Genomic DNA, 16,154 nt, shown 5'->3' on the forward strand with positions numbered 1-16,154 from the left:
TACTTTTAAAGTGAAAATTTGGAATTGACCAATATGTTCTGATGATGACAGAACTGAAGAAGAGATTTCCCACAGGTACCAGGAAGTGCTTTTGGCAATAAAGCCTTATATAATGTTACTGTATAGAATACTGTCAGAGGTAGAGCTTCTTTAAAAACACTCTAAATCAAAGACCTAGTTTTCTGCTCTTATTATATAGATACAGGTGAAAGGTGGGACTAGGTGGGCAGAAAGACCTGCTTTAAAGGGGCAGGTCAGTGAAAATGTGGAGTTTTCTGTGTTTTATATATGCCCACAATATGAGATTGGAAAAATACTGTGAAATTGTGAAAATTATGATAATGCCATTTTAGTGTAAGAGCTGTTTGAAGACACCGGCTGAAATTTCAGCTTGTTTGGCTAGGTGAGGTTTTTGGACGTATAATTTAATAAACCAATAACAAAGAGAGTTAGCCCTGCTCTCTGCCAATAACATCTAGTTAAGGTTACACATCCCTCCCATTAGGCTCCTCCAATTAGGCCCCTCTCTCAGACCACTCCCAGACTGTCCGAGCAAAATTCTTGCTTGAGAAATTGCATTTTGCTATGAAATAATTTAAAACAGCAAAGTAATTCATTGTTACCCAGAAATGATGTGATATTGAGATGCCCTGTGGATGCCATGCTAAGATTTGTGGGAATCCTCTCTGGCCACACATACAGCAGGCTGTTTTAGGACAAATGGGTGGAACCAAACAGCTGACCTGATGGTCTGTTTACTGTAGACGAATAAACAGTCAGTCTCATCTTCTTTTCTATCGCTCTATCAAACACGCTCTCTCTCATACTGTACACGGTCTGCTGCTGGGCTGGCTCAGGGTCTGTGTTGGTCCATTAATCAAAGTGCCTTGATGTGAATTCTCTGAATTCTCTGAAATTGCCATTTTGACTTTGGGAAAAAAAGGGCGTCAGTGTAATTTACTACTCTATGTCTGTTAATACGTCATCTGTTTGTGTTAATATGGTTAAACTATATGGCAGCTGCTTGTGCAAGATAACCCTACGTCCTTACACACAACTAGAGCAATAGAGCAAGCATAAATTAGGTAGGGAGGGGGTAGTCTGATTTTGCCATACCTCAAAAATCACATTGTTGTTTGGAGAATTCTGTATTGTATTGAATTCTGAATTCTGTATTGAATGGTCCACTGGCTCCCAGATGCAAGATTTTGATTGGCTGTTACATTTCAAGAACCCTCCCTCTTCTGCTTGAACACTCTCAAAGAAAAGAGACATTTTGGTGAGTTTACCTACAGGCTATGGTAAAAGTGTAGTGTATCAAGTGTGGCCAACAGTCTGTGATTTATTGAAAGTGGATAAATCGATGGTAATAGTAGTTTCACAATAATCAAGGATCAGGTTTGTATTCTGAAGGAATAGCCGGCACATACACAGGTCAAAGTGAGAAGGAGGGTAAGAAAATTGCCAAGGGTGAATACACGATTGTCTTCTGGACTCCGGAAACTTTAATTGGCTCAGAGAAATGGTGAGGCCTACTTCAAACGTCATTGTTCCACGAGCGTCTCATTGGATTGGCTGTCGATGAGGTCCACACTATGTTTCAATGGTGATTTGTGTGTGACAAAAATGGGGGGAGGGGGGATGGAGGTATGGCTATGTGGTGAGAGAGGGAGTGGTGAGTGGATATGGTTGCCGCTATGTGGGGTGGGGTAAATGCCATGTGTATGTACCTATGATTTGATATGCCCTGGTATTATTTGACTTGTAAAATGAGTGTCTGATGTGTGTTATCTGCTAATTCTTTGATCAGTTGTGTTTGTGCATTTTAGTATATACACTACCGTTCAAAAGTTTAGGGTCACTTAGAAATGTCCTTGTTTTTGAAAGAAGAGCAAAAAAATGTGTCCATTAAAATAACATCAAATTGATCAGAAATACAGTGCAGACATTGTCAATGTTGTTAATGACTATTGTAGCTGGAAACCGCTGATTTTTAATGGAATATCTACATAGGTGTACAGAGGCCCATTATCAGCAACCATCACTCCTGTGTTCCAATGGCATGTTGTGTTAGCTAATCCTATCATTTTAAAAGGCTAATTGATCATTAGAAAACCCTTTTCCAAGTATGTTAGCACAGCTGAAAACTGTTGTCCTGATTAAAGAAGCAATAAAACTGGCCTTTTCGACTAGTTGAGTATCGGGAGCATCAGGTGTTCATGGGAGTGTCTCTGTTTATTGCACATCAGCCAATGAGGGTAACCGTGACAAAATTGTCAACAACTTTCTGATCGCAATTCCCTTACTTTTGTGAAATGAGGGAAAAAAAATTCTGCTCTGCCCATTACTGAAATGAGACATGCAATAGCCCTACTGTCTATCACCACTGAGGTTTTGGAGGATAATGAACACTTGAGTGATGATGATTTATGACAACTTAAGGCTTTGGATTAATACTGTAGGTATTGTCTCATCTGCTTAACACTTCAAAAGGCTTATGGTATGTAGTCTAAGATATTATTGTTGTGGAAACAGGCCCTTTTACCATTGAGCTGTATGGAAGAGTAGAATGTATGCCATCCACGCACTGTAAATAAATCATTTAGCTTAAAGATTTGTTCTAATACTCATTTATCTAAAGCAGTGGTTCCCAACCTTTTTCGGTTACTGTACCACTAACTGAATTATGTGCATTTGACCTGTAAGCCTATGGTCTCATGAATCCACCGTACCCCCTGTGGATAAGCCATGTACCCCCGGTTGGGAACCACTGATTTAAAGTATAGAGTGGGCCAAGATGTGACCTGTCACCCATAGTTACCTGTTCATAAAGTTAATTTTTTTAATCTTTCGCTTTTCACTTGACCAATAAAATCCAGATTTGTAATCATCCATGTTCAGTGGATTTTATGACATTATTGTAAATGAACTTGTAGTTGCCATTTCTGGATGAAACAAGTAAAGTGTACTACACAACTTTCAAAACAGAAACAGTGTGGGCTTTCCCCCCAGTGTTAGCCTAGAGAATTGTGAAAAGGCTATAGCAGTTGTGTTACTGTTTTTGCAGTGTACACAGCCCATAAAACATATTCCTATATAAAGTTTCAGACAGCAACAACAGGAACAATGTTAACAGTACATCAAATTGTAAGTAAAAATAATTACCAAAATAAACAGTAAAAAAAGGAACACAGAATATGTTCTATTCAAATAATTACACAAATTACACAACAAAGAATGTAACATTAGAAAGGTAAATACACATGTTTTGTGAGTCTACATTGTCATTGGTTTCAGTACTACGTCTTCTTTCCTCTTTCTTACATTACTTCTCTGTGGAATTGAAGATCATTTCCATTCTAGGGTCTCAGCACTACAGCTGAAATCAACTGTCAACGTTTGTGCCTCTGTCTACATGCCAAATGAGCAGACAGTTTCTTCTTCTCACGGTGTAAGTTCAGTTTGTGGTTGCTGATCCACCACACTAGTTCCTCGTAGTTCAATTTGTGCAACAGATTTTTTTTTAAAGTTCTGGAAGCTTGGGTAGCACCTTCCAGGTGTCAAAGCAAACACCTTCTGTTCAAGAAGCACACATACTATATGTCTCAGATCTACTTGAGATTGAGTGCTTTCGAGACTCTGGCTTCAGCTAACAGTCATCAAATCACTGCATGAGGTCTGTCTGCTCTGCAACAGTCCTGCTGTCTTTCTGTGCAATGTCAAACTGGACATGGACCCCTGAATATTGGATGAGGTATTTTGTGAGGCGCACATGGTGTTTGCAGTTCTTGCATCAAATACTTTGCTATTGCTCTGGGCTGACTATGTTGAAGACATATACCATTGCATCATATGATGCGAAATGCACCATACTGGGATGATTTCTGTATTTTCAAAGTTACATATTTTGAAAACTTGATTGCTGACAAAGCAAACACTTTGGGACAATATCAACAATGGACTAATGAAACAAATACCAAAAGATAATTAAAAAGGACAATTCCACCCAAAAACTGCGATCACTTCAGTTGTCACTTTTAGCCGAGGTTGCACCAAAAACGATGCTTGTAGCAGTTGAATTCCTTTATCTGGCGGCTGGTCATCCATCTCTGGTTCCCAGAAAAGGACTCGTCTCGCCAGACTCTCAGTGCTTTCCTGAACAGACAGTCTTTTGGTACTTCTGGGGTTTGAGACAGCTGCAGCACACCTTTTCGTTCTAACTCTAGAATTTGCACTTTCCCTCACATAACAGATTATTCTTACCATGTCACTGCCACATTTATATACACTGCTCAAAAAAATAAAGGGAACACTTAAACAACACAATGTAACTCCAAGTCAATCACACTTTTATGAAATCAAACTGTCCAATTAGGAAGCAACACTGATTGACAATACATTTTCACATGCTGTTGTGCAAATGGAATAGACAAAAGGTGGAAATTATAGGCAATTAGCAAGACACCCCCAAAAAAGGAGTGATTCTGCAGGTGGTGACCACAGACCACTTCTCAGTTCCTATGCTTCCTGGCTGATGTTTTGGTCACTTTTGAATGCTGGCGGTGCTCTCACTCTAGTGGTAGCACGAGACGGAGTCTACAACCCACACAAGTGGCTCAGGTAGTGCAGTTCATCCAGGATGGCACATCAATGCGAGCTGTGGCAAAAAGGTTTGCTGTGTCTGTCAGCGTAATGTCCAGAGCATGGAGGCGCTACCAGGAGACATGCCAGTACATCAGGAGACGTGGAGGAGGCCGTAGGAGGGCAACAACTCAGCAGCAGGACCGCTACCTCCGCCTTTGTGCCAGGAGGTGCACTGCCAGAGCCCTGCAAAATGACCTCCAGCAGGCCACAAATGTGCTATGAGACTTGAAATTTAGCTCAGGTACATCCTGTTTCCATTGATCATCCTTGACATGTTTCTACAACTTGATTGGAGTCCACCTGTGGTAAATTCAATTGATTGGACATAATTTGGAAAGACACACACCTGTCTATATAAGGTCCCACAGTTGGCAGTGCATGTCAGAGCAAAAACCATGCCATGAGGTCAAAGTAATTGTCCGTAGAAATCCGAGACAGCATTGTGTCGAGACACATACAGTGGGGCAAAAAGATGAGAGAGGCCTGTAATTTTCATCATAGGTACAGGTTCAACTATGACAGACAAAATGAGAAAAGAAATCCAGAAAATCACATTGTAGGATTTTTAATGAATTTCTTGCAAATTATGGTGGAAAATAAGTATTTGGTCAATAACAAAAGTTTATCTCAATACTTTGTTATATACCCTTTGTTGGCAATGACAGAGGTCAAACGTTTTCTGTAAGTCTAAGGCACTGCATCTCAGTGCAAGAGGCGTCACTACAGTCCCTGGTTCGAATCCAGGCTGTATCACATCCGGCTGTGATTGGGAGTCCCATAGGGCAACACACAATTGGCCCAGCGTCGTCCAGGTTTGTCCGGGGTAGGCCTTCATTGTAAATAAGAATTTGTTCTTAACTAGTTAAATAACGGTTAAATGTAAAAAATATTTTAAAAATTACAGTGGAGCATGGTGATGCCAGCATCATGCTATGGGGATGTTTTTCAGCTGCAGGGACTGGGAGACTAGTCAGGATCGAGGGAAAGATGAACGGAGCAAAGTACAGAGAGATACTTGATGAAAATCTGCTCCATAGTGTTCACCTTCCAACAGGACAGCGACCCTAAGCACACAGCCAAGACAACGCAGGAGAGGCTTCGGGACAAGTCTCTGAATGTCCTTGAGTGGCCCAGCCAGAGCCCGGACTTGAACCCGATCAAACATCTCGAGAGAACTAAAAATAGCTGTGTAGCGACACTCCCCATCCAACCTGACAGACCTTGAGAGGATCTGCAGAGAGGAATGTGAGAAACTCCCCAACTACAGATGTGCCAAACTTAGCGTCATACCCAAAAAACTTGAGACTGTAATTGCTGCCAAAGGTGCTTCAACAAAGTACTGAGTAGAGGGTCTGAATACTTATGTACATTTTATAATTATTTTTAATTTTTTATACATTTGCTAAAATTTCTAAAAACTTGTTTTTGCTGTCATTATGGGATATTGTGTGTAGATTGAGGGAAACAAACAATTTAACCCATTTTAGAATAAGGCTGTAATGTAACAAAATGTGGAAAATGTCAAGGGTTCTGAATACTTTCCCGAATGCACTGTATATACTTTTATATGAGTAGAAGATTGCGACATTCTGCTTTTGAAAACCCATCAGTCAGCGTGACAGGTCCCATTATCTCTTCTAAAGCCAGTGTGTAGTCAAGTCGCAATAAAGAATATTTACTTTGCAAAAGGTTATGTTTGCTCCTGTTACAGTCGTACGGTTCACCACACACAAGGTATAGGCTACATCGACATATTTTGATGGGGTCTTAATCTGCGATTTCACAGCCATACTCATGCACAATTGCACCTACGACACTAATCTATTGAGCTCCTCCGTCCAAACAAGGCATTTGATTGGTTTGATGTGTTGCAAGGCGCCACCGATTTAGACCAGGTTCCCACCGGTTTTCTTCAGCTGATTTTGTGCATGGGACTTCCCCAGGCTTCCCGTTTAGGGAGGGGGTTGCAATGATTAGTGAATATTTAAAGGACACTTTTGTGATCAACTTGGAATATGACCATTCCCTAAAGTGTTCCACTTTCACCTAAGCTTTGACAAACAAAATGAATAAAAACTACCATGACATGCTCTCTTTAATGGTAACTACTGCTGTGGCAAGAAATTATTACCATGATTTGATTTGACTACATTTGATAGAATCAAAAGCCCAAAATGCTAGTAACACTATCTGGATCTGTCTTACAACACACACTGTAATATAATATGTAAACCCATTTCCACAGTTTTGCGTATCACTTTAACACCCCTTATAACTTTGAGTGTGAGTAAGTTTGTATTCTACAGTAGAGACTGAGTAAATGAAAACCTTCCTTTCCCATTCATCAGATGATAATGCATCACTCTACCTACGCCACACACACTGACAAAGGTCATGACAGCAGACACAGCCTAGAGCGCACATGGGCAGACACCAACACACACAGGTCAATGAGACATTCCAACCAGACAGACAGAGAAAGTCAGAGGGAGAGAGGTGGAATAACGAGTTCAAGGTCAGAGCAGCATGTCTGTGGTCATGGAGTGCTTTCGCATTCACTTTCCCCACTCTCAAATCAATACAAACCCTTACACAATGTCTTTGTAATACATAAAGGGTTACACTAAATTGTTGCCATTATCATTTTTGAGCGACGGCCTTAAGGTTTTTGCCTGTGGCTATGGGTTCAAATGGTTAATTTTCGGTTTTTAAACAACTAATTGACCGACGTCGGTTCAATTATTTGAATTCCATTCTGTCCCCCCCCCCCCCCCCTTTGTGAACTCGATGCTCAGGTTCTGTAGAGATAAATCAGATCAATCCCGAACTGTGCTATGTAGTAGGGAGTTGTAGTTTCCAACAAGCCAATATTCTACATAGTTTAGCACTGGAAATGTGGTAATTAACTACAATGACCATAATCCATTGCACGTCCGCTTACTTGTCCGGTCTGTGTTGAGCAGACATGGAGACCTCGTTAACTGAGAGAAGAGAGAACGCACGAGAGGGATAGAAAGCAGTTACTTGCGAGGTATCTCTACCTGAAAATCCATAATCTAAGTGATTGATAAAAAGATATGCCTTATTTACTTGAAAGAACTACTAAAATAGTGATTTTGTCATACAGCATAGGTAGCAGCTCTATACAAATGAGATTATTTATAATGAAATAAAGTCAAATAAAATAAATATTTTGTTAAAGTAAATGAATGGGAATAAATGGTAAATAAAATAAGGAAGTCACTACCATCGTGGGATTTTATTATTTGTTCTATTCTGTGTTGTTACAGCATTCCACCCACATAATGCATAGTGATTTAATGTAAAAAATATAAATATCTAGTTCCTTCTGCATGCTTTAAACCTGCTCATTCACACTCAGTATAACTCATTAGTGTATGTGTGTGTGTATGTGTGTGTGTGTGGTCGTGTAGGCGCCTCTCTCTCTCTGCATTAAGGTATCCATTTCTGCTTTGCTCACAGTCGACACGGTCTTGATTACCACAAGCCGCAGACAGCACCGTGCAATGGCCAGACAACAGAAAGCACAGTGGGGACTGAGGTAGACCGACAAACAATACACCACAGGGTAGGATGGAGACAAGCATGGTGCTGAGAGAGATGCTAAATGATGTAAGAAGACAACATTGGGTGCTACTAGACTGCTGTCATCCAATGTGGGTCATAGAGAGAACGTGTTTCGAGAGTGTCACTATAAGTAGCAGAACGTGTAAAAAAAAAAGAAGAAGCTAACTCATCACCTCTCTAACTGCTGGGATAAATAATGGAGTATGGGAGCGTGTTGTAGATTCAGCCCAATTACCCGTGTTTCTCTTCCACTCACTCTCGCTGTGTGTGATGTGCTGAGAGCCATGTCTGGGAGCAGTTATGGTCAAAATTAATAAATAATACATAATTGCCATGTAGCCTAAACCACAACAGAGCAGACAACAAAACGTCTGTGTTTGTGTGTTTTATAATCGTGTTTGCCACCCTGTCTGTCATACAATGCCCACAAACTGCGCATGACTCATTATAACAAGGTGGACAAGACCAGACACTAACTAAATCAGAGTGGGGGGAAAAAGATCGTCAGTAAATGATTACGTCCTTTTCCACACAGAAGATCATACAAAATGATTGCCTGATGATCTTCTGAACTTCCCAATAACTTTCTGATGCATTTCAGTCACTTCATACCATACTTCCTTCAGATTGAAATAGTCAAAAGTACTGGCCAACGGATTAGTAATAGACTGTCATTGTCCCAATGAAAAAAAGTTTACATTGCCCGTTGATTGTATCACATTTTTACATGGTGGTGTCATTATTATTATTTGTATATAAAAATGGGCTCACTGGAGAAAAAAGTTTAGGAACCTCTGCTCTACCACCATCTCTCCTTCCTGAGATTAGGGACACAAAGACAGTTGCGCTTCGTAAAGATGACTCACCCTCTTAAAAGAGTTTGCCTTATTGGCTATGCTAGTGTGGAGAGTGTTATTATTGGTCTTTAGCCTCAGCTTAATAATTTGAGAGAGAGAATCAAAGCAGAGTTAATTATAAATCACATGTACAAGCACACACGTTGTGCTCTAGCAGATCCATAGAGGGTAGCTGGCCAGATTTGTTGTGCTTCCATGTTGATTAGTGCTGCATTGGGAGCTCTTCACTGAGCAGCTGTCACATCGGTCTCCTCAAACCCAGATACAAAGCAGAGAAGCCAATAGACACACCTCTCCTGTCTCCTACTGCATCCAATGCAGGTGTATAGGATTACCTTTACTGTTCTATTGTGGCCCGTCGAAGAGATAATGAAAAACTGTATCTGACAAAATATGTAGCCTGGGTGACACACTGTTTCTGCCTTAGTCGACTTGTTGTCTTATTGGCAAGGCAATGAAGTAGTATGGTCAAGTACAAAAACGGTCAGTTTATGTATCAACTAAGGCTAACAAATACCAGATAAGACAGCAAAGGAGGAACTTCTTTCCTGTACTCTCTAAATGATGTGGCACAGACAGGGAGGAGGGTCACACACCACACCATTCTTCACTGGGTCTTGAGGATTCTGGATACCACGCTGTCCCTCAAAAACAAGGATGTGATGTGATTAGATAGCTACAACGAGCTGTGGCTCAAAGCAGTCAGACTTTCACGCTTGCCATACAGACTTGAAATATCTAGCCAATACATTTGGAATTGAATAACATTGTGTGTAAAGAGTTTGTCAGAGCTGTAACGATTTGACACTACGGCAAGTACAAACGCATACTAGCAGCAGTCATTGCTCCTGCTCGAGAGTCTACACATTCTGGGTGACGCGATACATCATCATTCTCTCACTGGCTTCTCCTCTGGCGAGCTCTCATTGGCTATTACTAATCACCGTTTTCAAATCTTGTCGTTACATCTCACTAAAAAGAGCATAGCAGATATGAGGAAGCGTTTATAAAATATTTCCATCAACATTTCTACGGTCAAATTTTGTCTTGGTTACTTCAAAGCAAGGTAAGACATGCCTCTTTAAATCTGCGTATTCCTCCAAAGCTCAGTTGTCCTGAGTCTGCACAACTCTGCCAGGACCTAGGATCAAGAGAGACACTTAAGTGTTTTAGTACTATATCTCTTGACACAATGATGAAAATAATCATGGCCTCTAAACCTTCAAGCTGCATACTGGACCCTATTCCAACGAAACTACTGAAAGAGCTGCTTCCTGTGCTCGGCCCTACTATGTTGAACATAATAAACGGCTCTCTATCCACCGGATGTGTACCAAACTCACTAAAAGTGGCAGCAATAAAGCCTCTCTTGAAAAAGCCAAACCTTGACCCAGAAAATACAAAAAACTATCGGCCAATATCAAATCTTCCAATCCTCTCAAACATTTTAGAAAAAGCTGTTGCGCGGCAACTCACTGCCTTCCTGAAGACAAACAATGTATACGAAATGCTTCAGTCTGGTTTTAGACCCCATCATAGCACTGAGACTGCACTTGTGAAGGTGGTAAATTACCTTTTAATGGCGTCAGACCGAGGCTCTGCGTCTGTCCTCGTGCTCCTAGACCTTAGTGCTGCCTTTGATACCATCGATCACCACATTCTTTTGGAGAGATTGGAAACCCAAATTGGTCTACATGGACAAGTTCTGGCCTGGTTTAGATCTTATCTGTCAGAAAGATATCAGTTTGTCTCTGTGAATGGTTTGTCCTCTGACAAATCAACTGTACATTTCGGTGTTCCTCAAGGTTCCGTTTTGGGACCACTATTGTTTTCACTATATATTTTACCTCTTGGGGATGTCATTCAAAAACATAATGTTAACTTTCACTGCTATGCGGATGACACACAGCTGTACATTTCAATGAAACATGGTGAAGCCCCAAATTTGCCGTCGCTAGAAGCCTGTGTTTCAGACAGATGGCTGCAAACGTTCTACTTGTAAACTCGTACAAAACAGAGATGCTTGTTCTAGGTCCCAAGAAACAAAGAGATCTTCTGTTGAATCTGACAATTAATCTTGATGGTTGTACAGTCGTCTCAAATAAAACTGTGAAGGACCTCTGCGTTACTCTGGACCCTGATCTCTCTTTTGACTAACATATCAAGACTGTTTCAAGGACAGCTTTTTTCCATCTACGTAGCATTGCAAAAATCAGAAACTCTCTGTCCAAAAATGATGCAGAAAAATGAATCCATGCTTTTGTTACTTCTAGGTTAGACTACTGCAATGCTCTACTTTCCGGCTATCCGGATAAAGCACTAAATAAACTTCAGTTAGTGCTAAATACGGCTGCTAGAATCCTGACTAGAACCCCAAAATTGTATCATATTACTCCAGTGCTAGCCTCCTTACACTGGCTTCCTGTTAAGGCAAGGGCTGATTTCAAGGTTTTACTGCTAACATACAAAGCATTACATGGGCTTGCTCCTACCTATCTTTCCGATTTGGTCCTGCCGTACATACCTACACGTACACTACAGTCACAAGACGCAGGCCTCCTAATTGTCCCTTGAATTTCTAAGCAAACAGCTGGAGGCAGGGCTTTCTCCTATAGAGCTCCATTTTTATGGAATGGTCTGCCTACCCATGTGAGAGACGCAGACTCGGTCTCAACCTTTAAGTCTTCACTGAAGACTCATCTCTTCAGTGGGTCATATGATTGAGTGTAGTCTGGCCCAGGAGTGTGAAGGTGAACGGAAAGGCTCTGGAGCAACGAACCATCCTTGCTGTCTCTGCCTGGCCGGTTCCCCTCTCTCCAATGGGATTCTCTGCCTCTAACCCTATTACAGGGGCTGAGTCACTGGCTTACTGGTGCTCTTTCATGCCGTCCCTAGGAGGGGTGCGTCACTTGAGTGGGTTGAGTCACTGACGTGATCTTCCTGTCTGGGTTGGCGCCCCCCCCTTGGGTTGTGCCGTGGCGGAGATCTTTGTGGGCTATACTCGGCCTTGTCTCAGGACGGTAAGTTGGTGGTTGAAGATATCCCTCTAGTGGTGTGGGGGCTGTGCTTTGGCAAAGTGGGTGGGGTTTTATCCTTCCTGTTTGGCCCTGTCCGGGGGTATCATCGGATGGGGCCACAGTGTCTCCTGACCCCTCCTGTCTCAGCCTCCAGTATTTATGCTGCAGTAGTTTATGTGTCGGGGGCTAGGGTCAGTTTGTTATATCTGGAGTGCTTCTCCTGTTTTATCCGGTGTCCTGTGGGAATTTCAGTATGCTCTCTCTAATTCTCTCTTTCTTTCTCTCGCTCAGAGGACCTGAGCCCTCGGACCATGCCTCAGGACCACCATGGCATGATGACTCCTTGCTGTCCCCAGTCCACCTGGCCGCGCTGCTGCTCCAGTTTGAACTGTTCTGCCTGCGGCTATGGAACCCTGACCTGTTCACCGGACGTGCTACCTGTCCCAGACCTGCTGTTTTCAACTCTCTAGAGACTGCAGGAGCGGTAGAGATACTCTTAATGATCGGCTATGAAAAGCCAACTGACATTTACTCCTGAGGTGCTGACTTGCTGCACCCTCGACAACTACTGTGATTATTATTATTTGACCATGCTGGTAATTTATGAACATTTGAACATCTTGGCCATGTTCTGTTATAATCTCCACCCAGCACAGCCAGAAGAGGACAGGCCACCCCTCATAGCCTGGTTCCTCTCTAGGTTTCTTCCTAGGTTTTGGCCTTTCTAGGAAGTTTTTCCTAGCCACCGTGCTTCTTCACCTGCATTGCTTGCTGTTTGGGGTTTTAGGCTGGTTTTCTGTACAGCACTTTGAGATATCAGCTGATGTAAGAAGGGCTATATAAATACATTTGATTTGATAATGTAAAGTAAAACATCCAGGTTTCAAACAATTAAGGAACAGGGAAAATATAGTGATGCTAATGATAGGGCTAACTGTCTTTTGATAGACCGTAGATGGAAAGGCTTTCCCAGAAACTTTCTCAATTAAATGTTAACTGGCTACAAAGTAGCCTATGCCTACCTGGTAGAATGATATCATGATTACTTGCATTAAACCAGTGGCCATCTGTTTTGCAAACTCCATCTCATGTGCGCTACAGAAACACCGCTAACCAAACAGTGCTAGGTTGCTGCCACTTGATTTAAAGGGTAACTACACTCAAAAATCATAATTTCATAGATTTTTCCCATACCTCAAAAGTGGACTTTTCCCAGACCCCATTGTTGTGGACTTAAAACGTCCAATGTTGTTGTCAATAAAAACTAAAAAAATAAAATGTAATCTGAAACTTGTGAATTTCTGACTCAGGTGTCAATTTCAATAGTATGCCTACTATTCATCTACCTGCACAATACATCTTAGTTGGCCCAATATGGGATTTATCCTTTTAGGTCATTCAGAGTACATGTCACTGTTTCTCAAATCATTTTTTCACACAGGACACCTTTCCTTCACCTGGCGAGCTGTTTGGGAAACATTTTAGTAACTTCATTTCTCCAGACACCACTACACCACTGAGTACAATGAATTCAACCTTACCAAAATAATTAGTTTACCATCTTTCTGCAAATTTCCTCTCAGTGGGCAGCACAGACAAATGTTGAAAAACAACTGGGCCAGTGTCCTCACATCTTTAATTTATAGATCATATACTGTATAAACTTACTGTACTATGTGGTGATTGGCACCATGGACAACAAATTACACAATTTGGGGTTGTGGACTTGTGGTGCAGCATTCCTAGATCACAAGTGGCACTAGCAAACAGGAGTGACTCAAATCTGTGGCAAACATGGTAATATATAATTAGAATATTGTTGTATGTGTGGAGAAAAATGAAAGTGAAACATCACACACATCAAGGACTGGTGGTGGGCAAGATCCCTCCGCACAAATAACAATCCATTCTAAATACCATGATAGCATCAAGACCCATGGAAAGAAATACACTAGACATGGATAAGTTGCTTGATGTTTCTTTTTTCTCAACTTCATTCTCACAAAAACTGAGTGTGAGTAATGCGTATTAAATTACTAACCAAAATACATTTGACAGACAGTTAATCTAACAAGAGCAAGCGAGAAAGGTTTGTGCAAGGATTCCTACAGAACATATCAACAGAGATGGAGGGTTCTCGCATCGGTTTTTGTGCTTTGAAGCGCACATAGGTTACCGAACACTTTACCGCAGTGATTATTTTGTAGCCAACTTGCTCATTTTCAACAATCAGCAGACGCGGTAGTGTCAAAGTCTCACTCAAACTTTAAAATACACTAAAATTAGTTTAAAAAATATATATAATGCACTTGTGTGAATATATCGAAAGTAAGTCCTCCCCTAGTGGTGTCAATTTGCAGTTATACTGTCTGATTTGTCAAGTATCTTAATTCTGTCAACTATTGAAGATTTCCTCCAATACTGTTGCAATGATTTAAATGTTAGGGAGTCGACTTACCTTCGTGTTCCTGATCAAGTTTGCTTTCCCTTGTGCTCGGCACCTAGACTGGCAGGTATCTTGCACTGGAAATCTAGAGCGTGTTTGAGGAAACGTTCGACAGTTCGCTCACTCTCAGGCTTGTCATTGGTGACGTCGGGCAGGTGCATTCACAAGAGAGTGAGAAAGAGAGAGAGAGAGAGGGGTTTCGTTTGAGTGGTGAGGCGAAAGCAACCGACTGTAGACGAAAGTCGAGGAGTGAAGTCGGGGGAGGTGCATCTGCGACAGCCGAAAGAATAAAATTAATGTGGTTTTCCAACAGCAAGACACAATGGCAGTCTTGCCGTTGTTTATAGAAGTTGTTCTTTAGATTGTCAAAATAAACATGTCTCCAACCTCCATATCACACACTCACAAACTTTGAAAGTTTCATCAAGTGCACTCGTAAAAACCATCAAGCGCTATGATGAAACTGGCTCTCATGAGGACCGCCACCGGAAAGGAAGATCCAGAGTTACCTCTGCTGCAGAGGATACGTTCATTAGAGTTACCAGCCTCAGAAATTGATGCCCAAATAAATGCTTCACAGAGTTTCAGTAACAGACACATCTCAACCTCAACTGTTCAGTGGAGACTGCGTGAATCAGGCCTTCATGGTCGAATTGCTGCAAAGAAACCACAACTAAAGGACACCAATAATAAGAAGAGACTTGCTTGGTCCAAGAAACACGAGCAATGGACATTAGACCGGTAGAAATATGTCCTTATGTCTGATGAGTCCAACATTTGAGATTTTTGGTTCCAACCGCTGTATCTTTGTGAGACGCAGAGTAGGTGAACGGATGATCTTCGCATTGTTCCCACCGTGAAGCATGGAGGAGGAGGTGTGATGGTGTGGGGGTGCTTTGCTGATGACACTGTCAGTGATTTATTTAGAATTCAAGGCACACTTAACCAGCATGGCTGCCACCACATTCTGCAGCGATACGCCATCCCATCTGGTTTGGGCTTAGTGGGACTATCATTTGTTTTTCAACAGGACAATGACACAACACACCTCCAGGCTGTGTAAGGGCTATTTGACCAAGAAGGAGAGCGATGGAGTGCTGTATCAGATGACCAGGCCTCCACAATTACCTGACCTGAAAAGCAACCAACAAGTGCTCAGTATATGTGGGAACTCCTTCAAGACTCTTGTAAAAGCATTCCAGGTGAATCTGGTTGAGAGAATGCCAAGGGTGTTCAAAGCTATCATCAAGGCAAAGCGTGGCTACTTTGAAGAATCTCAAATATAAAATATACACTACCGTTCAAAAGTTTGGGGTCACTTAGAAATTTCCCTGTTTTTTGAAAGATTACATTTTTTGTCCATTAAAATAACATCAAATTGATCAGAAATACAGTGTAGACATTGTTAATGTTGTAAATGACTATTGTAGCTGGAAACGGCTGATTTTTAATGGAATATCTACATAGGCTTACCGATGCCCATTATCAGCAACCATCACTCTCCTGTGTTCCAATGACACGTTGTGTTAGGTTACTACATGATGTGTTATTTTATAATTTTGATGTCTTCACTATTATTCTACAAAGTAGAAAGTAGAAAAA

The 16,154-nt window shown here is 41.5% G+C and overlaps 1 protein-coding gene across 3 annotated transcripts in view; it reads right to left on the bottom strand.

The window, feature by feature from the left end:
• The window catches only part of LOC129815096 (protein kinase C delta type-like), a 40,537-nt gene extending 25,748 nt beyond the window's left edge, over window positions 1-14,789 (bottom strand). For 2 of the 3 annotated variants that reach the window (XM_055868456.1, XM_055868457.1), the window contains exon 1: window positions 14,565-14,788. The gene's annotated coding sequence lies outside the window, so the exon portion shown is untranslated. Of the gene's footprint in view, window positions 1-14,564 lie in introns of all 3 variants that reach the window. The other variant, XM_055868458.1, reaches the window with a different exon arrangement.
• Between the last annotated feature and the right edge of the window lie 1,365 nt (window positions 14,790-16,154).

The sequence above is a fragment of the Salvelinus fontinalis genome, chromosome 18, assembly GCF_029448725.1.
Source record: "Salvelinus fontinalis isolate EN_2023a chromosome 18, ASM2944872v1, whole genome shotgun sequence".
Classification (NCBI taxonomy): domain Eukaryota; kingdom Metazoa; phylum Chordata; class Actinopteri; order Salmoniformes; family Salmonidae; genus Salvelinus; species Salvelinus fontinalis.